This window comes from Hibiscus syriacus, unplaced genomic scaffold, assembly GCF_006381635.1.
Source record: "Hibiscus syriacus cultivar Baekdansim isolate YM2019G1 unplaced genomic scaffold, ASM638163v2 tig00112382_pilon, whole genome shotgun sequence".
NCBI lineage: Eukaryota > Viridiplantae > Streptophyta > Magnoliopsida > Malvales > Malvaceae > Hibiscus > Hibiscus syriacus.
The window spans coordinates 478,924-501,838 of NW_024063318.1; the positions used below are offsets into that span (position 1 = coordinate 478,924).

Genomic DNA, 22,915 nt, shown 5'->3' on the forward strand with positions numbered 1-22,915 from the left:
TAACACGTTAAATTTAATCAAAGTAAAAAGTTATGTCAAATTTATTTCGTCATAATATTTTGTCAAAATAAAATTGTGACAAATTTATTTAATCAAAATAACAAATATTAATTTCTTATTATAAAAATTTGTGGCAAATAATATTCTTTCACAATAACAAATTGTAACAAATTATTTAGTCAATGTAAAAAGCTATAAAAAATATTTAGTGACGAAATAAAAATAGTGAGAAAATAAATTTCTTTGTAATATGTATTTTTGTCACGAAAACTCTTTTTGTTTGTTGTTATAATTTAAGTTAATTGTGACGAAATTTACTTTTTGTGATTAAATAATTATTTTTATTTTAACAAATATTTTGTCTCTGTAACTTACATGTAGTGACTAAATAACAACCGTGACAAAATAATTTTTGTTGCCTTATGTATTTTTGTCACAAAACCATTTATATTTGATGTTTAAATATAAGTTAGTTATAACAAAATATACTTCTCGTGACAAAATAGTTAATTGATTGTGACAAATATTTTATTGTGATAAGTTAATTATAGTAACGAAATTTCATTGTTACAGTAAATACTATACAATGGTAACGAACACAATTTTGTCTCAATATACTTTACATGACAAGGTTGTTCTAACAAACATGATAACAAATAAAATTGGCCAGAATAAATATATCGTGACAAATTTAGTACTTTTAGTGATAAATAATTTTGTTGAAACAATCAAATTTTTTGTAGTGTGGTTTATTATTTAAAGAGTATGATGTATGGTTTAAGGGTTTAGGGTTTTAGTGTTTACGATTTTACATATTAGACTTTTAATGTTTAGAATTTAAGGTGTAAAATTTTAAGGTTTAGAGTTTGGATTTTGGGTTTAGGGTTTTATAGTTTAAGATTTATGACTTATGATTTTTATGGCTAATGGTTTAGGGTTTTGAAGTTTATGTTTTTAAAGGGTTTAGGGTTTTAATACATAGTGTTTAGGATTTTGGGGTTTAAGGATAACATGTAAGGTTTACGATTTAAGGTTTAGAGTTTTTAGGTCTAAGGTTTTAGGGTTTATAGTTAGGGTTATTAGATGTGTGGTTTAAGGTTTAAGAATTTAGGGTTTGAAATTTAGGGTTTTAATATTTATGATTATGATTTAGGGTTTAGCTTAAGATATATAGTATAGGGTTTAGGGTGTGAGATTTAAGGTCTTGGATTTAGTATTTAAGGGTTAGAGTTTTTAATTATTTATTATTTCATAGTTTGTGTTATATTTTAGATTTTTAAAATTTTGAAATGTACTTATAACTGTTCAAATATTTTCTTCTAGAGCAAAAAAAGTAAACTACATAAATGATCACATAACTAAGGATAGGGTAGTGAAATAACCACCATTTTCAAGTTTGCGATAATTTGACCACTGAACTTTTTAAATGGTTTCAATATAGCCACCTATTGTTAACATTTAACGAAAGTGTTTATGTGACAGTTAATAAAATTGGTATAATTAGAGTGCGAGTCATTGTAAAGTTACGTATTCGTCACGCTGGCACTCTGCTTAGCTTTCTTCCATTTTAGTCACTACTTGTATATGATTTGTTTCCTTGGATTTTTATTTAATGCAATTTGATCCTGATTTTGTTTTTAATTTTTCTAATGCCTCAATTTGAATTAATCAATTTTTAATTAAAAAATTATTCTAGTTATGTATAAAATGTATAGATTTAATCCCCTACATTTTAGGATTAATCAATTTGATCACCAATATTAACTTTAATTCTTAATTAGGTTCTAAATTCAATTCAATTTAATAAATTTATTTCTCTAATCAAATTGTGACACATTTCATCTTTTGTTAGGGGAGTTCATTCGCTTAAAATGGTGGACGACCGAACCAAATTACCATTAACCGAATTAACCGAACTTTTTTAACCGTTAACTGAACTGAGCTTTTTTTGAAAATATTAACCGAACGAAATAAATTTCATTTAATTCGGTTAATTTTTTGAATTAACCGAAATTTTTAAAAATTTTCTAATTTATATAAAAATTCAATATTTTTAATTAAAAAAATAGTTTACAATTAATTTAAAAAATATATAATTATAAAATAAAATTTTATATGGAGTTTTTAATTAATTAATATTGATTTAGGTTTAAAAGTTATTGGATATTAAATTATTAATTGGGTTTTAAATGGTTTGGGCTGAGTCGTATGTTATATATAATATATTTAAAATTTAAAATTTAATTTCAGTTAATTAATCGATTTCGAACCGAATTAACCATTACCTGAATTCTTAAAAAATTATTAACATTTCTTCAACCGAACTAATTCATTGGTCAACCGAATTAACCGAACTAATTCAATTCGGTCGGTTAATTCGGTTAAAATCGAAAAATGAACACCCCTATCTTTTGTATAATGCAGTTTAATTAATTTAATAAAACTTTCAATCTGATTAAAAGGTGACACGTGTCACCTTTTGAATTGAAGAGAAAATAAATGAAGATGAGTTTTACATCCTAAGGAATCCAACTTGGGTCCCAAGGGTAACTGCACATGCCCTAACCACTAAGCTAATTCTCACACTTATTATTAAGATAATACATATGTTATATGCTTGTTCAGGTTTAGGCAGAAAAAAATTAACCCAAAATGAATTAGTAATTGAGCAAACATTAACGAATAAGCTGAATCTAATATTTAGGAATAAATTATAATATTATATATATATATTAGTGAATGATAAAAAAATGGATAAGTGAGAATTTACATCTTGGCCATTTAAGAATATGACAACACTTAAATAACTAAAATAAATCTAATTGTTTATTTATAATTGATTTAATATTTTTAAACTAAATTTATTTTTTTCATATTTATATTTTAATAATTATATATATGAAATCATAAAAAAAATAATTTAATATTCAAATTATAATCATAAGAAAAAATATTTAAGATTCAAATCATAAAGTTATCTTTTGATTTTAAATTGTGCTCGTGAGTTTGGGTAGGTTAAGTAAATTTTAATTTAATTTTAAATGTAATTTCACATATATAATCATTGATAAATAAATATAAATTTTAATTTAATTTAAAAATATTAAAATCTAAAATTAATTATAAATACTATATTATCTTGTTTTTAGTAATTTAAGTATTTTCATGTCTTCAATTGACCTAGATTTCAGTCCTCACTTGTCTATTTTTATTTCTATCATTAACTATAATATATAGTATATAAAAATATTTTAATTGATTTTTAAATATTGGATTTAGCCTATTTGTTATGGCTTTGTTTGGTTACTAACTGATCTTGGGTTCAAATGCAATGAAGTTATTTTAGTTTTACATTCTTGTCTAAACTTGTACAAGTTATATAACATATGTATTATCTTGATAAAGAGTGTGATAATTAGCTCAATGATTACTTCTAAAATCTAGGGGATTTAATCTATAAATCCAAGGATCAAATTGCATTAAATGAAAATCCAAGGAAACAAATCATATTCAATTAGTGACCAAAATGGAAGAAAACAAAGTAGAGTGCTAGCATCGTGAATACGTAACTTTACAAAGACCCCGTTCTAATTATATCAGTTTTATTAAATGTCACATAAACACTTCCGTTAAATGTTAACAGTAGGTGGCTATGTTGAAACCATTTAAATAGTTCAGTGGTCATAATGATGCAAATTTGAAAATGGTGGTTATTTCGCGACCTGACCCTTAATTATGTGGTCATTTATGTAGTTTACCTGTCACCGTTTTTCGCCCGGGCGGGGAAAAACCTTTAGTACGACTTGGGGTTTTCTTTTGAAAAGTTTTTGAAATATTTTGGAGTCGTCATCGACCTTTTGAGTTAGGTAGGTTGAATACCTAAAAATTTTCTTTTAAAAGAGTTTTTAAGAAAACATCATTTTAAAAGATAAATCAGTCTACGTGTAACCAGAGATTCATTGTTTTTTGTAATAAAAAGGGGTCCGGGGATCGATTACGTGTGGGGAAGAATAAACACCCCCACAATGCCCAAAATTGGTACCCCATCGATTATAAATTGTCTCTAATAGTGGAAATATAATAATTCAAATATAAATTTAACTTAAGGTCCTATTATTCCAGATTCAACCATACAGTTTTTATTTAACGGGAAATTCTAAGGAGAATAGAAAATATTCTAATATTTCCAATCGAAGAGAAATAATCCCTAAAATACTTTAGGACAAATATTTCTCTTTCCAATTGAAATGAAAAAGAATATAATAATTTTTTCAAGAACTTGATATTAAGAAAATTTGATTTGACCAATGAAAGAAATTAAACCAATTGATCCAAATTATATATTAAATTAGAAAAGATAAGGGATGTTCAATTATTTAAAAGGGTCGAAACCAAATTTCTAATAAAATTAGATGAATTGTCTCGACAAGTTTAAATAAAGGAACATTTCCTTTTCCTTTCATTTTTTATTTAATTTATGCATACTCGATATTTTATGTTCTTGTAGTAGGGTATTTATTTATTTTAAAATATCAAAATAGGACATCTAGTTACTTTAAGACGGTCCTTTCTTAATATTTTAAAATAAATAAATACTACCTTTAATCCAATTATGAAATCAATTGAGTTATGCTTATGAGGCTTTCATATATATTCGAAATGTCTAGATCGAAATGTACAAACAAATTTACATGGAAAAAGCTAAAAAAAATAAAAATACCAATTAGGAACAAATAAATGGAAATTAAAGAAAATATAAAAATTAAATAATATTCAATGTTGGAAATAAAACTTTGACTAATTAACAAGCGAATGTGTAAAATATAAATATTATGTTAAACATGCAAACAAAATATAAATACTTAAATGAACATTAAAAAAATTAAAGTGTTAAATAATAAAGCTTCAATGATAAATACTAAAATGAACATTACAAATGTAAATAAGGAAATTAATGCGCTCAAGTTAAAAAATAACAGAAAATTGTATAACAAGGCAAAAATGACTAAAATAAAATAAACAGAAAATAAGGCGCAATAATTAAAGGACTAGAATTAAAGTATTGAAAAATAAGGGACTAAATCTAATAAAATAAAAAATAGTTTCCTAAATCAAAAATAAGTAGTGACCAAAATGCGTAAATTAAAGCTTTAGTAGCATATTCATAAATAAATAAATAAATAAATAAAGGAACAGAATCAGTCAGTGGCTAGAATGAAATAGAATAAAAAATCAGTGACCAATTTCAAAATAAACAGAATCCAAAATGATAACCAAATTGAAATAAAATGCAATAGGATGTCAAAATCGAAATAAATAAGCAAAACATGCACTTAATGACTAAAATGAAATAAAATAAAAATCAGTGACTAATTTCAAATAAATAGTCTTACAGTGTAATGACTAAGTTAAAACAAAATAAAATCAAATGTCAGGATAAGAAAAAAAATAAAACAAGGCTCTTAGAGACTATAATGTAAAACACGTCTAAGGCTCAAGGACTAAACTAAAAATAACCCTAAAAATATATAACAAGCATAAAAATGGTAAAATCACAAAAATAGTCCCTACATGGACTAACATGCAAAAAAAGCTAAAACAGGGGGACTAAAAAATAATTAAACCAAAAATTATAAGTTACAAAATAAATGGTGAAATTATGAAACGGGTCCCTACATGTGACTATTTTGGAAAATAATCTAATGGTTGAGGAACTTAAGGTGAAATTTCCCCCTTTCATTTTCTATAAATATAAACCTTTTTATGTATTTTTCATTTTTTTGAATTTAAATAGATTTTAGAGAATGGGTCTCCACTCTCTCTAGAAAATCGATCGGTGGCCGATGGGTTACCTTCACCGTCGCGCCGCCGTCGCATCTGGTGGCCGATGGTCACCAAATTTCATCAGGAGGTCTGTCTTGGTCTCCCTGTCACCGATCTGACCTCCGTTTCATGAGACTCAACTCTGTTTGTCACAAAAAGGTAAAAAACTACTCAGTCTTCCCGAGCTCCACTCATCGCCGTTCGTCGTCCGATCGACCCAAAATTTGAGTATGTTGTTCTAAGGCTCCCCTTATGCACTTTGACCATTCGGATCTTCGAACGGAGGTCCCGATCACCGTGAAATGCCGACCAAATGGGTAACAATCTTTTTTTTCCTTATCTTTTTCTTTGTTTCGAATTTATATGATAGAAAAGAAAGAAAAAATATATATATATATATATATATATGTATAATACTGGAGCGAACAAAAGAAAAGGAAAAAAAATACTTCGTTGTTGTATTGATTTAGCCCTTTGGAATTGATTACAAAATTTGTTTTAGAGAAAAGAAAGAAATGGGAGAAAACATTTTGGGGGAAAAAATTTTGGGGGAAAATCTCCCCTCCCCCTTACATGTTTTGCCAACTGAGAACCCTCTCTCCCTCTCTATTTTTTTTATTTTTGCTTCTATTCCCCCTCTTTCCTCCTTTTTTACATAACAAATGTTCTACCTAAATAAACTTGATTGTTGATTTCCTTGATGCATTTGGTCGTGTCATATGATGGTTGTTGCAAGGAGTGGTGTTGTTGGCAGAGAAGTATGACATGGGGTATGGTTGTTGCAGCAGTTGGTGGACGTGGAATGGAGTAGAGCGGCAGGGTATGGCAGCAGCATGATGTTGGCAATGGGACGGTTCGGGTTAGATCCATGTATTAGGCTTGAACTGGGTCGGGTCAGATTTTGGGATAAAATTGGTGATTACAGTTTCCCCTCTTTGCTCATTACTGTGAAATAGAAATAGGGCAAAGACAAAAGGCACCAATTTTATCCAGCTTGGTTATCTGATATCTCTGAGCTCCAAGTTCTTCTCATCATAATTTGTCCACGGGAAATGTTTGTCCCTCGAGTGAGGCGTCGCTGATTCGAAGTGTTGTGAAAAAGGTTTAACAAGCTCTTTATTATGAATTCTCTACTGGCAATGTTGGTTCCTCGAGTGAGGTGTTGCTGATTCGACTCCATATGTGATGAACTAGCGAATGATGATGTTGATCCAACTCCTTATGTGATGGAAACAAGCTAAGGTTATTTTAAAGGAAAATGTCTCAAGAGAGACAAAATTTGTTTTTTTAGAGAAAACAATCTCAAGTGAGATTAATTTTGTTTTAAGGAAAATTGTCTCTAGCGAGACAAAATTTGTTCTTAGGAAAACTATCTCGTGTGAGATCAATTTTGTTCTAAATATTTCAAAATTTTGGGAAAATGTCTCAAGCGAGATGAAGTTTGTTTTGAGAGAGAAATGTCTCAAGTGAGACAAAATTTGTTTTAAGAAAAACCACTTTGAAATTTGTGTTCCGAAGGAAAATGTCTCAAGTGAGACGAAATTCGTTTTTTAGAGAAAAATGTCTCAAGTGAGACAAAATTTGTTTTTAAGAAAAACAACTTTGAAATTTGTGTTCCAAAAGAAAATGTCTCATGTGAGACAAAATCTGTTTTAAGAGAAAAATATCTCAAGTGAGACAAAAAAAATTTCAAGAAAAATAACTTTTAAATTTGTATTCCGAAGGAAAATGTCTCAAGTGAGACGAAATTTGTTTTAAGAGAAAAATGTCTCAAGTGAGACAAAATTTATTTCTAAGAAAAACAACTTTGAAATTTTTATTTAACGGGAAATTCTAAGGAAAATAGAAAATATTCTAATATTTCTAATCTTAATATTTTAAACTAAATAAATACTACCTTTAATCCAATTATGAAATCAGTTGAGTTATGCTTATGATGCTTTCATATATATTCAAAATGTCTATATCTAAATGCACAAACAAATTTACATGGACAAAGCTAAAAAATTAATAATACCAATTAGGAACAAAATAAATGGAAATTAAAGCAAATATGAAAATTAAATGATATTCAATGTTGGAAATAAAACTTTGACTAATTAACAAGCGAATATGAAAAATATAAATATTATGTTAAACAATCAAACAAAATATAAATACTAAAATGAACATTACAAAAATTAAAGTGCTAAATAATAAAGCTTCAATAATAAATACTAAAATGAACATTACAAATGTAAATAAGGAAATTAAAGTGCTCAAGTTAAAAAATAACAAAAAATTGTACAAGGCAAAAAGGACTAAAATAAAATAAACAGAAAATAAGGCGCAATAATTAAAGGACTAGAATTAAAGTACTAAAAATTAAGGGACTAAATGTAATAAAATAAAAAATAGTTGCCTAGATCATAAATAAGTAGTGACCAAAATGCGTAAATTAAAGCTTTAGTATCATATTTATAAATAAATAAATAAAGGAACAGAATCAGTCAGTGGCTAGAATGAACAGAATAAAAAATCAGTGACCAATTTCAAAATAAACAGAATCCAAAATGATGACCAAATTGAAATAAAATGCAATAGGATATCAAAATCGAAATAAATAAACAAAACATGCACTTAATGACTAAAATGAAATAAAATAAAAATTAGTGACTAATTTCAAATAAATAGCATGGCAGTGTAATGATTAAATTAAAAAAAAATCAAATCAAATGTCAGGATCAGAAAAATAAATAAAACAAGGCTCCTAGAGACTATAATGTAAAACACGCCTAAGGTTCAGGGACTAAATTGAAAATAACCTTAAAATATATAATAAGCATAAAAATGGTAATATCATAAAAATAATCCCTACAGGGACTAACGTGCAAAAAATGGCTAAATCAGGGGGACTAAACAACAATTAAACCAAAACTTATAAAGTACAAACATAAATGGTGAAATTATGAAACGGGTCCCTACATGTGACTATTTTGCAAAACACACTAAAGGTTGGGGAACTTAAGGTGCAATTTCCCCCTTTCATTTTCTATAAATATCAACCTTTTAATTTTTTTTTTCATTTTTTTCAATTTAAATAGATTTTAGACCCTCTAGAAAATCGGCCGGTGGCAGGTGGGTTACCTTCACTGGCCGCCACCACATCCGGTGGTCGATGGTCACCAAATTTCACCAAGAGGTTTGTCTTGGCCTCCCCGTCACCGATCTGACCTCCGTTTCACGAGACTCGGCTTCATTCGTCGCATAGAGGCTGAAACCCGCTCAGCCTTCTCGAGATATGTTCACCGTCCGATCGACTCCAAATTTGAGTATGTTGTTCTACGACTCCCTTCTCCACTTTGACCGTTCGGATCTTCAAACGGAGGTCCCGATCTCCCTAAAATACCGATCGAATGGGTAACAATCTATTTTTTCCTTATATTTTTCTTTGTTTCGAATTTATTGGATAGAAAAAAATAAAAAAATACATATTACATATATATATATGTATGTATAATACTGGAACGAACAAAAGAAAAGGAAAAAAAAATACTTTGTTGTTGTATTGATTTAGCCCTTGGCAATTGATTACAAAATTTATTTTAGAGAAAATAAATAAATATGGGAGAATATTTTGGGGGAAAATCTCCCCTCCCCCTTACATGTTTTACCAACCGAGAACCCTCTCTCCCCTCTCAGTTTATTCTTTTTGCTTACGTTCCCCGCCTTTCCCTCCATTTTTTTACATAACAAACGTTCCACCTAAATAAACTTGATTGTTGATTTCCTCGATGCATTTGGTGGTGCCAGAAGATGGTTGTTGTAGGGAGTGGTGTTGTTGGCAGAGAAGTATGGCATGGGGTATGGTTGCTGCAGCAGTTGGTGGACGTGGATTGGAGCTGAGCAGTAGGGTATGGCACGAGTTTAGCAGCAGGGTATGGTAAGGTTATGGAAGAAGCACGGTTTTGGCAGTGGGCCAGTTCGGGTCATATCTCGATATTAGGCTTGAACCGAGTTGGGTCAGAATTTGGGATAAAATTGGTGATATGCCCCTCTTTGCTCATTGCTGTGAAACAGGAATAAGGCAAAGATAAAAAGCACCAATTTTATTCAGCTTGGTCATCTAATATATCTGAGCTCCAAGTTCTTCTCATCATAATCTGTCCACTGGAAATATTTGTCTCTGGAGTGAGGCATCGCTGATTTGAAGTGTTATGAAAAGGTTGAACAAGCTATTCATTATGAATTCTCTACTAGCAATGTTGGTTCCTCGAGTGAGGTGTTGCTGATTCAACTCCATATGTGGTGAACTAGCAAAATGAGATGCTGATCCAACTCCTTATGTGATGGATGAGTAAAAGTCGATGTTGTTCCAACTCCTTATGTGATAGAAACAAGCTAAGGTTGTTTCAAGGGAAACTGTCTCAAGTGAGACAAAATTTGTTTCAAGGGAGACAAAATTTGTTTCAAAGGAGATTGTCTGAAGGGAGACAAAATTTGTTTCAAGGGAGACTGTCTCAAGGGAAACAAAATTTGTTTCAAAGGAAACTGTCTCAAGAGAGACAAAGCTTTGTTTCAAGGGAAACTGTCTCTAGGGAGACAAAATTTTTTAAAGGGAAACTGTCTCAAGGGAGACAAAATTTGTTTAAAGGGAAACTGCCTCAAGGGAGACCGTCTCAAGGGAGAAAAAATTTGTTTCAAGGGAAACTGTCTCAAGGGAGTCTGTCTCAAGGGAGACAAAATTTGTTTCAAGGGAAACTGTCTCAAGAGAGACAAAACTTTATTTCAAGGGAAACTGCCTCAAGAGAGATAAAATTTGTTTCAAGAGAAACTGCCTCAGGGGAGACAAAATTTGTTCCAAGGGAAACAGATTCAAAGATGTTGTTTCAAAAGAAACTGGCTCAAGAGAGACAAAATTTGTTTCAAGGGAAATAGATTTAAAGATGTTGTTTCAAGAGAAAATATCTCAAGAGAGACAAAATTTGTTTCATGGGAAACATAATTAAAGATTTTGTGTTTCAAGGAAAATTATCTCAAGGGAGAAAAACTTTGTTTCAAGAGAAACTGTCTCAAGAGAGACAAAATTCGTTTCAAGGGAAACGTTCTCAAATTTTATGTTTCAAGAGAAACTATCTCAAGGGAGACAAAAATTTTTTTCAAGAGAAACAATCTCGAAGTTTATCAATTTTGTTTTCAGTGAAACAATTTCAAAATTTGTATTTTAAAGAAAAAATGTCTTCAGTGAGACGAAACTGTTTTGAAAGAAAGCGTCTCAAACGAGATAAAATTGGTTTCGAGTGAAATAATCTCAAAGGCAATGGACAGTCTGTTTGTTCCTGCATTTTAAGGAAATCCTTTTAGAAGATCTGATCATTCACTTCAAGATGTTGAATCTTCAAAGATACCCCAACATTCATCATTTCTTTCTTCAGCACCGATTCTAAGCATGAGCTTTGTATATGAGAACCATATTTCAACTACCAAGATCCACTTCAAAGAGATTGTCTTGTTTGAAAACATTTTTCTTCTTCTTTTATTTTCAAAAGTCTGAAAATATCAATTAAAATAGTTTGAAAAATGTTTACTCAAAGATTTTGAAAAATATTGCCCCTTTCTATGTTTCACAATTGACACAAATCATAAAACAAGAGTTCATTGGATATCAAAGAATTAATTACACTTTTAATCCTTCAATAAATTATAACTATTTGACAAGTGTCAAGATCAATGCTATCTTTGAGGTATTGTTGAGTAAGGAAAAGAAAAAATGTCTCAGGTTATTGTATTTGGTCTAAGGTATGGTGTTCTCATTTCTTTGATGTTCACAAATCTGATGGAGTAGCTTCTATGCTCGTCTATTGGAAGTATTCTCCAACTTCCAGCTCTCATTATCACATCGGGTTGTGCAATGCCTTATTAAAGGATTTGCGATCATCTTCTATGCCACCACTACACCATCTTTATTTCGAGCCATCTTTTTAGGTTTTCAACTCGAATCCTCCTTTGGTTTCAAAATGTTATTCATAGTTTACGTCTTGAACCTCATTTTTTATTTTTCTCTATCACACATTAAAGATTTTAGAAAACCTTTTTGTAAATAAAAGATTAATCCTGATGTGCGGGATGAAATCTGAAGATAGTCTCTTATGTTTAGAAATTCATATATGATTAGAATGGACTTTTAAGGGACATAATGTAGGCTATAATTCATGGTTATGAAAGAAAGAGATAAAAGGCCCAAACATGTGTTTAAGGGTTATTGAACCAAGGATCAATTCATTATGTTGTCTTCAATCTTGTCTTGTTCGATTTGAATCTACTCGTATGTGTCGTTTATGATCTTTGGATGTTCTATGATCTTCTGGTGAACTAATTCTGAAATGATTGTGCTTGATCAATCTTATGGTTTGAAACTTGATGTGTCATTTGACTCGAGGGAGTCATTGCATGTGTTTCTTGTCCTCTTTTTTTTCTTTGTTTTTTTCTTTTTTGTTCTTTGTTCTTTGTTTTTTTCTTTGTTTTTTCTCTTTAATTTTTCTTTCTTTCTTTTTCTTTTTTTCTCTTTGTTTTTTCTTTTCTTTGCTTCGATTTGATCTTCACATTTTTCATTTGGTTCACCTTTCAGTATCTCATTTGGATTAATGGTCTTCACTCATGAAGCAAATTTTCTCCACCTTGCCCCTAATGTGGATGGTGATCCTTGGTTAGGGTTGAATCATAAGAAAACATAATTTAGGCTCAAAGGGGACAAAAGGGATATATTTTCTCCTTTTGTGAAGGGATAAAGAAAGAAAGTCATTCATCATTTCATATACAGAAATCCTTGCAAAAGAGGTATCCCTAGTGAGATATATTTTCAGGATTAATTTTATTCACTTGAAAACAATGTAATTAATGCATGATGAAATTATTTTGAATTAATTTTCTTTTTCTTCTTGCTCCCAGCATGTCTCAATTATTTCGGCTCATCTTCAGGAAGTTGAGTCGAGATGTGCCATCTTATAGGAAGTCCAAGTAAACATCTTGTACTCAATGCCTTCAGGTTTTATTGGTGAAAAAATGTTGGTTTTGCGTCTAAGAAGACGATGGTGTGACTTTATTGGCTCAAAGAATGGTAAGGGTATGAATTTTTGTCTCGAAAAGATAAAAGAAATGTTTCAAAGTCTCACAGAGAGGGAATGTCAAAATTTTGGTTTTTTGGTAGAAACCATGAATTATTTTGGGTAAAGAATCAAGAGAATTTATTTTTGGTTCTAAATGGTATAATAAAAGTATAATCATGTCATATGTCAAGGATTTATTATTCTTGAAGAATTAAGAGAATTCGTAATTCATTTGATATCCGAAGAACTAAAGATTAAAACTCGTTTAATTATTCAACCTTAGATGGTAACATAAGTTCAATCATCCAAAGATTTAAAATATTTAAGCAAATATTAAAAACAACAAAAATGAGTTCAAACAAAATAATTCTCTTAATGCAATTGCAAAAATGCTTGTTGGTAGATGCAAAGATCTCTTTTTGATTATAATGCACTACCATTCTTCGACTGCCCATCCCCTTGAATCATATTCTGGATCTTGCGCTTCAGTGGCCCACCATTCTCAATGAGGTGCATTGATCTTCAGATGGTGATATTGTCACGTCCATAACTTTCAATTCTTTTCTAGGAACGAATGGGGTAACTTCATCTCACCTCAAAACCCTTATCATAAGATTCTCTGCAAGTTACTCTCAAGACCCGTGATTAATGTATGTTGGGATGCAATGTATACCATGCAATGTACGATGTATATATGCTAATGCAAAGATGCAAAATGCTCATGCAAATGCAAAGATGCAAAAATAGGAATGCAAAATGCAAAATGTAAATGCAACAAAGGAATTGATTCCTAAAATAATTGTCATAAAACAACTTCCAAATAACACACAACGTCTCAATACACTGAGGCAGATGGAAACTACAAATCACGTCATATTACTCGATTTCATACATTTTCATCGAATGTGCAAGGAAGCATTATTCTTCTATTTCTTAGCCTAATGGAAAATTCCAACGCTTCGACTTCTTTTCCAGAAATGCATTTGTTGAGCGGCCATATGCAACTGACATCATCCACTGTCTCGTGTTGGTTATTGGTGTTGCTTGATGGCTTCAAACATATTATTTCTTCTCAGCTAGTTGTATCAGCATCGGCGTAGTACCCTTGAAAAGCTTGTTTTGCTGTATCATTTGAGCTTCATGTATTCCAACTTGATGTACCTCTTCATTTGTTTCCTGGGGCACTCTTCTGGACCATTGATGCGTTTTTACATTTCTATTCTACCTCTTCGAGTGACATTGTTGTATTGAAATCCTTTTAATGTAACTATTAACTTGAGAATCAATATTTTCTATGACATTACATGTAAGAAACATGTGTTAATTCCAAGGTAATTATCCTAGAATAACTTTCAAAGAACTCACAACGTCCCAATATGTCAAAGTAGATCAAATATCTACCCCTTCATGTGTTGTTATTTTAAAAGCCTTCTAATTTTGATAAATAACTCGGGTATTAACAGTATGTTTATGCACAAAATAAAGCAACATAGCAAGGAAAAGGTGTTAGCAAAAATAATAATCAAATAGAGGAAATGAAATACGAAAAGATTAAATGCAACTGGTAAATGAACCATAAAAATGAATAAAACACATAAATGAAATTAAAACCTTAACCGAATAATTTCTAGTTCACATGCATTTATGCAAAAATAATCTATCGAAAAAAAATAAAAGATGAAGGTTAGAGTTCATTTCTCCTTTGTGTACACTTATTTGGGTACCTATGGATAGAGTTTCAGCATGGTCTTAGATCTGGTGGGTTTCTACAGTTTACTATATGCAGAGTTTTTGGTTCTATGAGTAAAGGTACTTGAATTGTCCTTGTCGATGCCCCCTTGGACGAGCCAGACCCTCAATCCTCACCCATTATAGGCTTAAACAAATCGAGTTCAATTCAAGAGGGCATTTTTCCCTATGCCTGACACGGAGAATAAATCCTCACGAAGACATATGAACCCTGGAAGTTACTTGCTAGGTCTGACACGGAGAATAAATTCTCACGAAGATATCGCTTTTACTCCCACTTAAAAAATGAAGAGCTCATGTATAGAGCTTATGTTATGTAATGCACGTGTTGTGTGTGATGAGAAATTCTCAAACCTTTAACAAAAAACCACATAAAAATTGAACTAAAGGGAAACCAAAATTTCAATATCTGAAAATCAATCAAATACAAACATTAATACACAATGATATAAAATAAAATTAAAAAATTGAAAGAAATCAAAAGAATCATAAATTAAATAAAATCAAATTTTCAATTTCCAACTATAGAGACAATATATAATCGATTTAGGGCTTGATCCACTAAATCCCTAGCAGAGTCGCCAAACTGTCGATACCGTTTTTCGAACGGGTGGGGAAAAACCTTTAGTACGACTTGGGGTTTTCTTTTGAAAAGGTTTTGAAATGTTTTGGAGTCGCCGTTGACCTTTTGAGTTAAGTAAGTCGAATACCTAAAAATCTTCTTTGAAAAGAGTTTTTAAGAAAACATCATTTTAAAAGATAAATCAGTCTACGTGTAACTAGATATTCATTCTCTTTTGTAATAAAAAGGGGTTTGAGGATCGATTACGTGTGGGGAAGAATAAGCACCCCTACAACGCCCAAAATTGGTACCCATCGATTATAAATTGTCTCTAATAGTGGAAATCTAAGAATTCAAATATAAATTTAAGTTACGATCCTATTATTCCATATTCAACCATATAATTTTTATTTAACGGGAAATTATAAGGAGAATAGAAAATATTCTAATATTTACAATCGAAGAGAAATAATCCCCAAAATACTTAAGGACGAATATTTCTCTTTCCAACTGAAATGAAAAGATTATAATAGTTTCTCCCAAAAACTTGATATTAAGAAAATTTGATTTGGCCAAAGAAAGAAATTAAAGCAATTGATCCAAATTATATATTTAATTAGAAAATATAAGGGATGTTCAATTATTTAAAAGGGTTGAAACCAAATCTCTAATTAAATTAGACGAATTGTCTCGACAAGTTTAAATAAAGGAACATTTCCTTTTCCTTTCATTTTTGATTTAATTTATGCATACTCGATTTTTTAGGTTCTTCTAGTATGATATTTATTTATTTTAAAATATCAAAATAGGACATCTAGTTACTTTAAGATGATCATATCTTAATATTTTAAAATAAATAAATACTATCTTTAATCCAATTATGATATCAGTTTAGTTATGCTTATGAGGCTTTCATATATATTTGAAATGTCTAGATCTAAATGCACAAACAAAATTACATGGAAAAAGCTAAAAATAAAAATACCAATTAGAAACAATAAATGGAAATTAAAGCAAATATGAAAATTAAATGATATTCAACGTTGGAAATAAAACTTTGACTAATTAAAAAACGAATACGTAAAATAAATATTATGTTAAACAGGCAAACAAAATATAAATACTAAAATGAACATTACAAAAATTAAAGTGTTAAATAATAAAGCTTCAATAATAAATACTAAAATGAACATTACAAATGTAAATAAGGAAATTAAAGTGTTCAAGTTAAAAAAATAACAGAAAATTATACAACAAGGTAAAAAGGACTAAAATAAAATAAACATAAAATAAGGCGCAATAATTAAAGGACTAGAATTAAAGTACTAAAAAATGAGGGACTAAATGTAATAAAATAAAAAATAGTTGCCTAGATCATATATAAGTAGTGACCAAAATGCGTAAATTAAAGCTTTAGTATCAGATTCATAAATAAATAAATAAAGAAACATAATCAGTCAGTGGCTAGAATGAACAGAATAAAAAATCAGTGACCAATTTCAAAATAAACAGAATCCAAAATGATGACCAAATTGAAATAAAATGCAATAGGATATCAAAATCGAAATAAATAAACAAAACATGCACTTAATGACTAAAATGAAAAAAAATAAAAATTAGTGACTAATTTCAAATAAATAGCATGGCAGTGTAATGATTAAATTAAAAAAATCAAATCAAATGTCAGGATCAGAAAAATAAATAAAACAAGGCTCCTAGAGACTATAATGTAAAACATGCCTAAGGTTCAGGGACTAAATTGAAAATAACCCTAAAAATATATAACAAACTTAAAAATGGTAATATCACAAAAATAATCCTTACAGGGACTAACATGCAAAAAATGGCTAAATCAGGGGGACTAAACAATAATTAAACCAAAAATTATAAAGTACAAATATAAATAGTGAAATTATGAAACGGGTCCCTACATGTGACTATATTACAAAACAAGCAAAAGGTTGGGGAACTTAAGGTGCAATTTCCCCCTTTTATTTTCTATAAATATCAACATCTTTATGTTTTTTTCATTTTTTTCAGTTTAAATAGATTTTAGAGATAGAGGTTCGCCGGCCGTCACCAGACACCGTCGCATCCGGTGGCCGATGATCACCAAATTTCATCGGGAGGTTCGTTTTAGCTTCCCGTCGCTGATCTTTTGTAATCACCAAAAACCGCTTGAGGGGTGTGGTTTTGGCTATTAAGTTGAAGAACAATGAGAATAAGTTGGCTAAACAGACTGCAAAAGCGATTTTAGCCAATGTTGATTTGATGAGATTGGGATATGTTTCGAGGGTGTATCCTAGGGATCATTTTAACCATGTGATATTGGGTGTTGTTGGTTACAAACTGAGAAATTGTGTTGCTCAAATTAATCTTAATACTGCGAAAATGTGTGGGATTGTTAAGTCTATTGTCGACTTGTGTATGAAGTTAATTGAGGGAAAATATGTGCTTGTGAAGGATCCTTCCAAGCCTGAAGTGAGGATTTATGAGGTTCCAAAAGATGCTTCCACGAATGATTATGTGGAAGAGCTATAGTGTACGTTTTCAAGACAAAATTTTGTAATTGAGCATCTTAAAGAAGAAACTGAAACACATTTTACGAATAAGCCAGACTTGGAACAGAGAAAAATAGAGCTATTTGAGGTTAGATTTGGTTTGGAAAAGATTGTCATATTTGGAGGTAAAGAGTTTATTGAAGGCCAAAATCCTATTGGTATCAAAACCCTTTTGCCTGATTTAGAAAGCAAGTTAACACCTTACTGTTGAAGGCTGAAAATTCAAAATCTAAAGCAGAGGAACTTGGTACAAGGTTTGCCAAAAGCTAACATGCCGTGAATGTTATAGCACACGAGGGCCCTTCGAATGTGCAGAGGCCAGAGACGTACAAGCAATGGCTAATTAGTTGGGATGGACTTCCTTCTTTTGCAACTTGGAAGGATTTTGTTGTCTTGCTATCAAAATTTGATACTTTGATCCTTGGGGACAAGGATCACCTAAATGGGGAGGAATTGTCACGGTTGGGAGAGATGAGGAGAAGCATGAAGAGAAAGGCATTAGGGATTCAGAAAATAAATTAGGGATTGAGCTAGGGATTGCACATTGTGAATTCGGGAATTTTGATGAAGAGGAATTAAAAGGGGAGCCCGTGACTCACATGGGGAAAATTAACATGAAGAAAAGAGAAGACTTACACAAGGAAGGGAAACAAGAGCCTTACGATAAACCCAAACCAAAATAGGAGGAAACCTAGTGTGTTGTGATTAAATAGCCATGTACTGCATAATATAGTTTTTATGTGTGAAAATAACTACACGAGTAAAAGTCAAACAAACTCTGCCAGCTTAATGCTCTTTTCGAGTAAGAAGTTGTTTGAATTAGTAAGCTAACATCTTCGGGTACTTCTTGAGGGTGGAGTAATCAACATACAAAATACCAAACCTTGAAGTGTAGCCTAATCTCCATTCGAAATTGTCCAACAATGACCATGTAAAGCAGCCTACGACGTTTTCCCCGCTGGCGATGGCCTTTTTTAGTTGAGTCAAGTAATTCTAGCAGTAGTTGATCCTATTAGTGTCATGTAATCCCTAAGAAAATGTCACGTTTACTAGGTCATCCATGCCTATAGAAAGAAAAAAAACATTAACAATATTCAATTTAAACCACTATTGTTCTATGAAATTTTATGAAGTTAAACTAAACCATATCATTTTCAGAAAAAATTACAATCAGATTCCCATACTTCTCCTTTATATACATCAGACACTTGTACAATCCCAGAGGCACATTGTAGAGCCAAGAAGAATATACCTGCAAGTAATAAGAGAACCATATATGAGGCAAATGAACTTAACAGTTATTCTAAGGTGGCCAATGCGATTGTCCTAGACTTACTCTTGGATCGATCGACAATCCTTATTTGTGTCTGCACGGGAGAAAGAGAACAATAGTTTGAACTTCAGCGTAAACGAATTAGGAAATAATTAATTTCATTTTCGAGTCACAATCTATTATGTTACAAGCAAATATGGAATTCCAATCTTGCTGATAGCTTAAAACTTTTGGTTTAAGCTGATGTGGGTCGTATATGTAGTACAATTTCATATGGTTTGGAGCATCTCCCCGGAGCAAAGAAGCCAGCATCATACCTGAGTGCAACAACAACTTTTGGCTCATCGAATGTCGTCCACTGCTTCACTCTGTCCCCATATGTCTTAAAAAAAGTCAGCGAAATCTGCAAAAATTTTTCCTACAAATTCATTCAAAACTTTAGTTGCGTGCTATCATTTGTGCATAGATAGTTCCAATGCTACTTACACTGATTGGTAACTCAACAATCCATTGTATTGTTTCTTAAGTGCTTCAGGAAAATCATAGTGTTTCAGATTGACATACAGGAACTCCGAATCAACCTAATCCAGAAACTACTCGAAAATCTTTTGATCTTGTTGAACAAAAAGCTACCTTGATTAAGTTATTGTAGTATGCAACTCCCTTCCAATTTACTTTCCCAGTACCATCTAACTAAAACAACTGAACAAAATGAATTAAGGAAACTTCATAAAAACAAGGGTGACGACAATAGTTTTCGTTCGAGTGACGATTTATTTTATATACTTTATTATATATATAACAATATTATTAATATTATTATTTACAAAGCCCAAAGGCCCGGTTACAAAGTAAGGCACACAGGCTCGATTATAATGAGCCCAATCCAAACTCAAACCCAATAGATTAGACCCAGGCCCAGCAACCAGTTCATGCCCAATTCCAGTAAGCTCACGTGATAAGACCCATCAGCAGCTAGGGTTTCCCATGCTTCTCCATCAGCCGCCAGTAGCTCTCCACCGCATGATTAGAGGCAGATCCAATGGTTACCAGTGCAACCAGCAGGAACCCTAGGGTATTATTGCCACCCTAGGGCCTATTCCGGTCACCGCCTCCACTGCTCCAACCAGACGCTACCACGATGATTGCCGCCTCTCTAAAGTTATATCGAAGGTTCTAGAGGATGAACATAAACCGCACATCACACTGGTGTACGGTGAGTTACCATTATAGGTCCTGTGACTCACCGGATTTCCTCATCATTACAGAGGATCTCTAGGGGCTATATAAGCCCCCATCACCTGCAAAGAACCAAGAACAACGAGAGCAAGCAAGGGCAACCAAAGAGAGAAACACAAAGATGGAAAGAGCCATAAACAACCAACAGTGAAAGAAAGAAAAGAAAGTACAACAAAACTTACCCTCGTCGAAGCCCAGAAGTCATCGGAAAAGCTATTTTACCAAAGGTAAAATCCAAGATCTAGTCCAATTGGTTGGTTTTTAGCAAAGAATAAGCTCAGATTCGGATAGAGGGTGTCTTGATCTATATTTTGGGTAGGTTTGGTGTTTTTCGGCAACCGTGGGTGGTGGCTGGCGGTGGCAATTGACGGCAGCACTCGGCTGTCATTCAGTGGTCGGTCTTCCTCAGATGAGGAATTTTAAGAGAACCGAGAGGGTTCTCTCAGTTCAGAGAGAGAGTAAGATGAGAGAAATGAGAGGGTTACCCTCTTTAGGCCAAACTCTGGGCATTTATACCCTCTCCCATACGATATCATTTTGGGAGAGGGGTTTCTATGTAAGTCAAACTATGTCCGCAGTACCTCACCTTTTGTAATCCTTCCATATTGGTCCCGAAATCATGTTTTTCGTACCTTTTAATTTTGTTTTTATATTTTAATTATTTTTATTTTAGTCATTATTATGTTTATATATATATTTAGGTAAAATCATATATTTAGTCCTTTATATTTTTAGTGGCCAACTCCAGAAATGACGAGTTCAAGATCTTCTGACTTATGGAATTATAGAAGTGGATGCTAACAGTCAATCCATTTTGATCAAACATTTGGGAGTCAACTCCAGAAATGAAGTTGATAGTATCAAAACAAATGGAGGACAAGGCAAAACCAAGGAGGATGAAGTATATATGGCAGAGTTAACTCTCGATACTTCTCTTAAGCTAAAAGATTATGCAAAAATAAGAAATGAAAAAGAAAAAGGAAAAGTAATTCGAGATTGGCCAATAAGGTTGAAAAGGAATAAAGCAGATACAACTCTGAAGACACCTGTATCCGATGTTCTGAAATCAAGGGAAGTAGGGGACAATTTAAAGAAATTAATGGATACTACTCCAATCACAGTTGTAAGGAGCATTCAGAATCGGGATAAAACTATTGTCACCAAAGAGATTGTTACTGAAATTCAAACTGAGCCTAATGGTCAGTCAGAAAAGATGATGATAGAATTTAACAAGGAAATAGCTCAGGAGAACGTAGATATTTGTGTATCTGAAGGTTCCTCCAAAGAAGCTACCCAAGAAATGATCAAGAAATGGGGGGAAATATCGACAAAGATCATGGTTTGATTATACACCCGACATCCAAGGAATAATTGGGCAGTGGAAGTTGTTATCTACCACTATTGTACCTTTTATTTTGTAGCATCTTGTTTGAACATGTTTTTGTTCATTTCTCCACCTTTTGAAATAAAATGTTTTGCTTTTAAGGTTATGAGCATTGAATCAATTTTACAATCTTGCATTTCTTTGAATATCATTAGATTAAAAAACTCTTTACAAGTAGAGTTATACATCTTTGAAAAAAGTATCAAGATTGAATACCAGTAAAAAAAAGGGACCCAAACCTTACCTCAGATGAAATATACTCGACATTACACCCTCCGACAAATATGAGAGAGCCCTCTCCAATGAAAGGAATTAGACAAAAGGCCTTGTATTGATATTTAGAAACATACGACGTGGTGTATCTTTTGTATGAAATTGTAAAACTGACTAGATTACCTTTCTATTGATAATATTCAACAATGGAACTGTGACAAATCTAGTCTAAAGTTAGCTTTTTGTAAATTGAAATTTGGTAATGAGATTTTCTGAATTCCACTAAACACATAGACTAAAACAGGTTCTTTTAAAAAAGTAAGAGTCATATGCAATAAAGTTATCCCTCTAGAGCAATTGGTTAAAAGCCTTGACCTTATGGATAAGTTTCAATTAGTCCAATGATGCCTAATATCAATAAAGCTGAATTCAGCTAGCCAAAATGGCAAAAGAAGAAATTATTGTAAAAAGTGAAATAATACATGTTATAGTCAATTTCACACATGTGCACACATAAATCTCTTTGTTAGACTGATATTTTCACACTGTTTTAGATAGAATCAAGGATTTCAGATAATTGAAATGGAAGTATTCTAGAAGGTCTAGTAAATGTTATGCTAGATTGTGTCATTTTGTACGCATCCGATTAAAGATACCAAGTCAAGAAAGTGAGGCATGTGACAATGTTCACAAAGAGTGACAGAGGAATGACATCTTTACAAAGATGTAACCATAGAAAATAGGGAAGCCAACCTGAAACTAATCTCTCAATCTTTATACTTGTCAAAGAACTATAACTCTGAAATAGTAAAAGTTATTGATTCTTTTGATATTCTCTGAATTCATGCTTATGATTTGATTCTATTGTGAACCTGTAAAGGGCAATATTTTACAAAATTCTTTCATGCTTTGATAAGAAAGGAGGAAGAACATTTTCAAATAGGATAGTTTCGAATGAGAAAAGATCTTGAAGCAAGTTGATGCTCATTCTACCCTTATTACGAAGGAGAATTAACAAGGCCAGAA

At 31.5% G+C, this 22,915-nt stretch overlaps 1 pseudogene; it reads right to left on the reverse strand.

Moving 5' to 3' along the window:
* Nucleotides 1-18,566: 18,566 nt before the first annotated feature.
* Nucleotides 18,567-19,368, reverse strand: LOC120178781 (annotated as a pseudogene).
* Nucleotides 19,369-22,915: the final 3,547 nt, after the last annotated feature.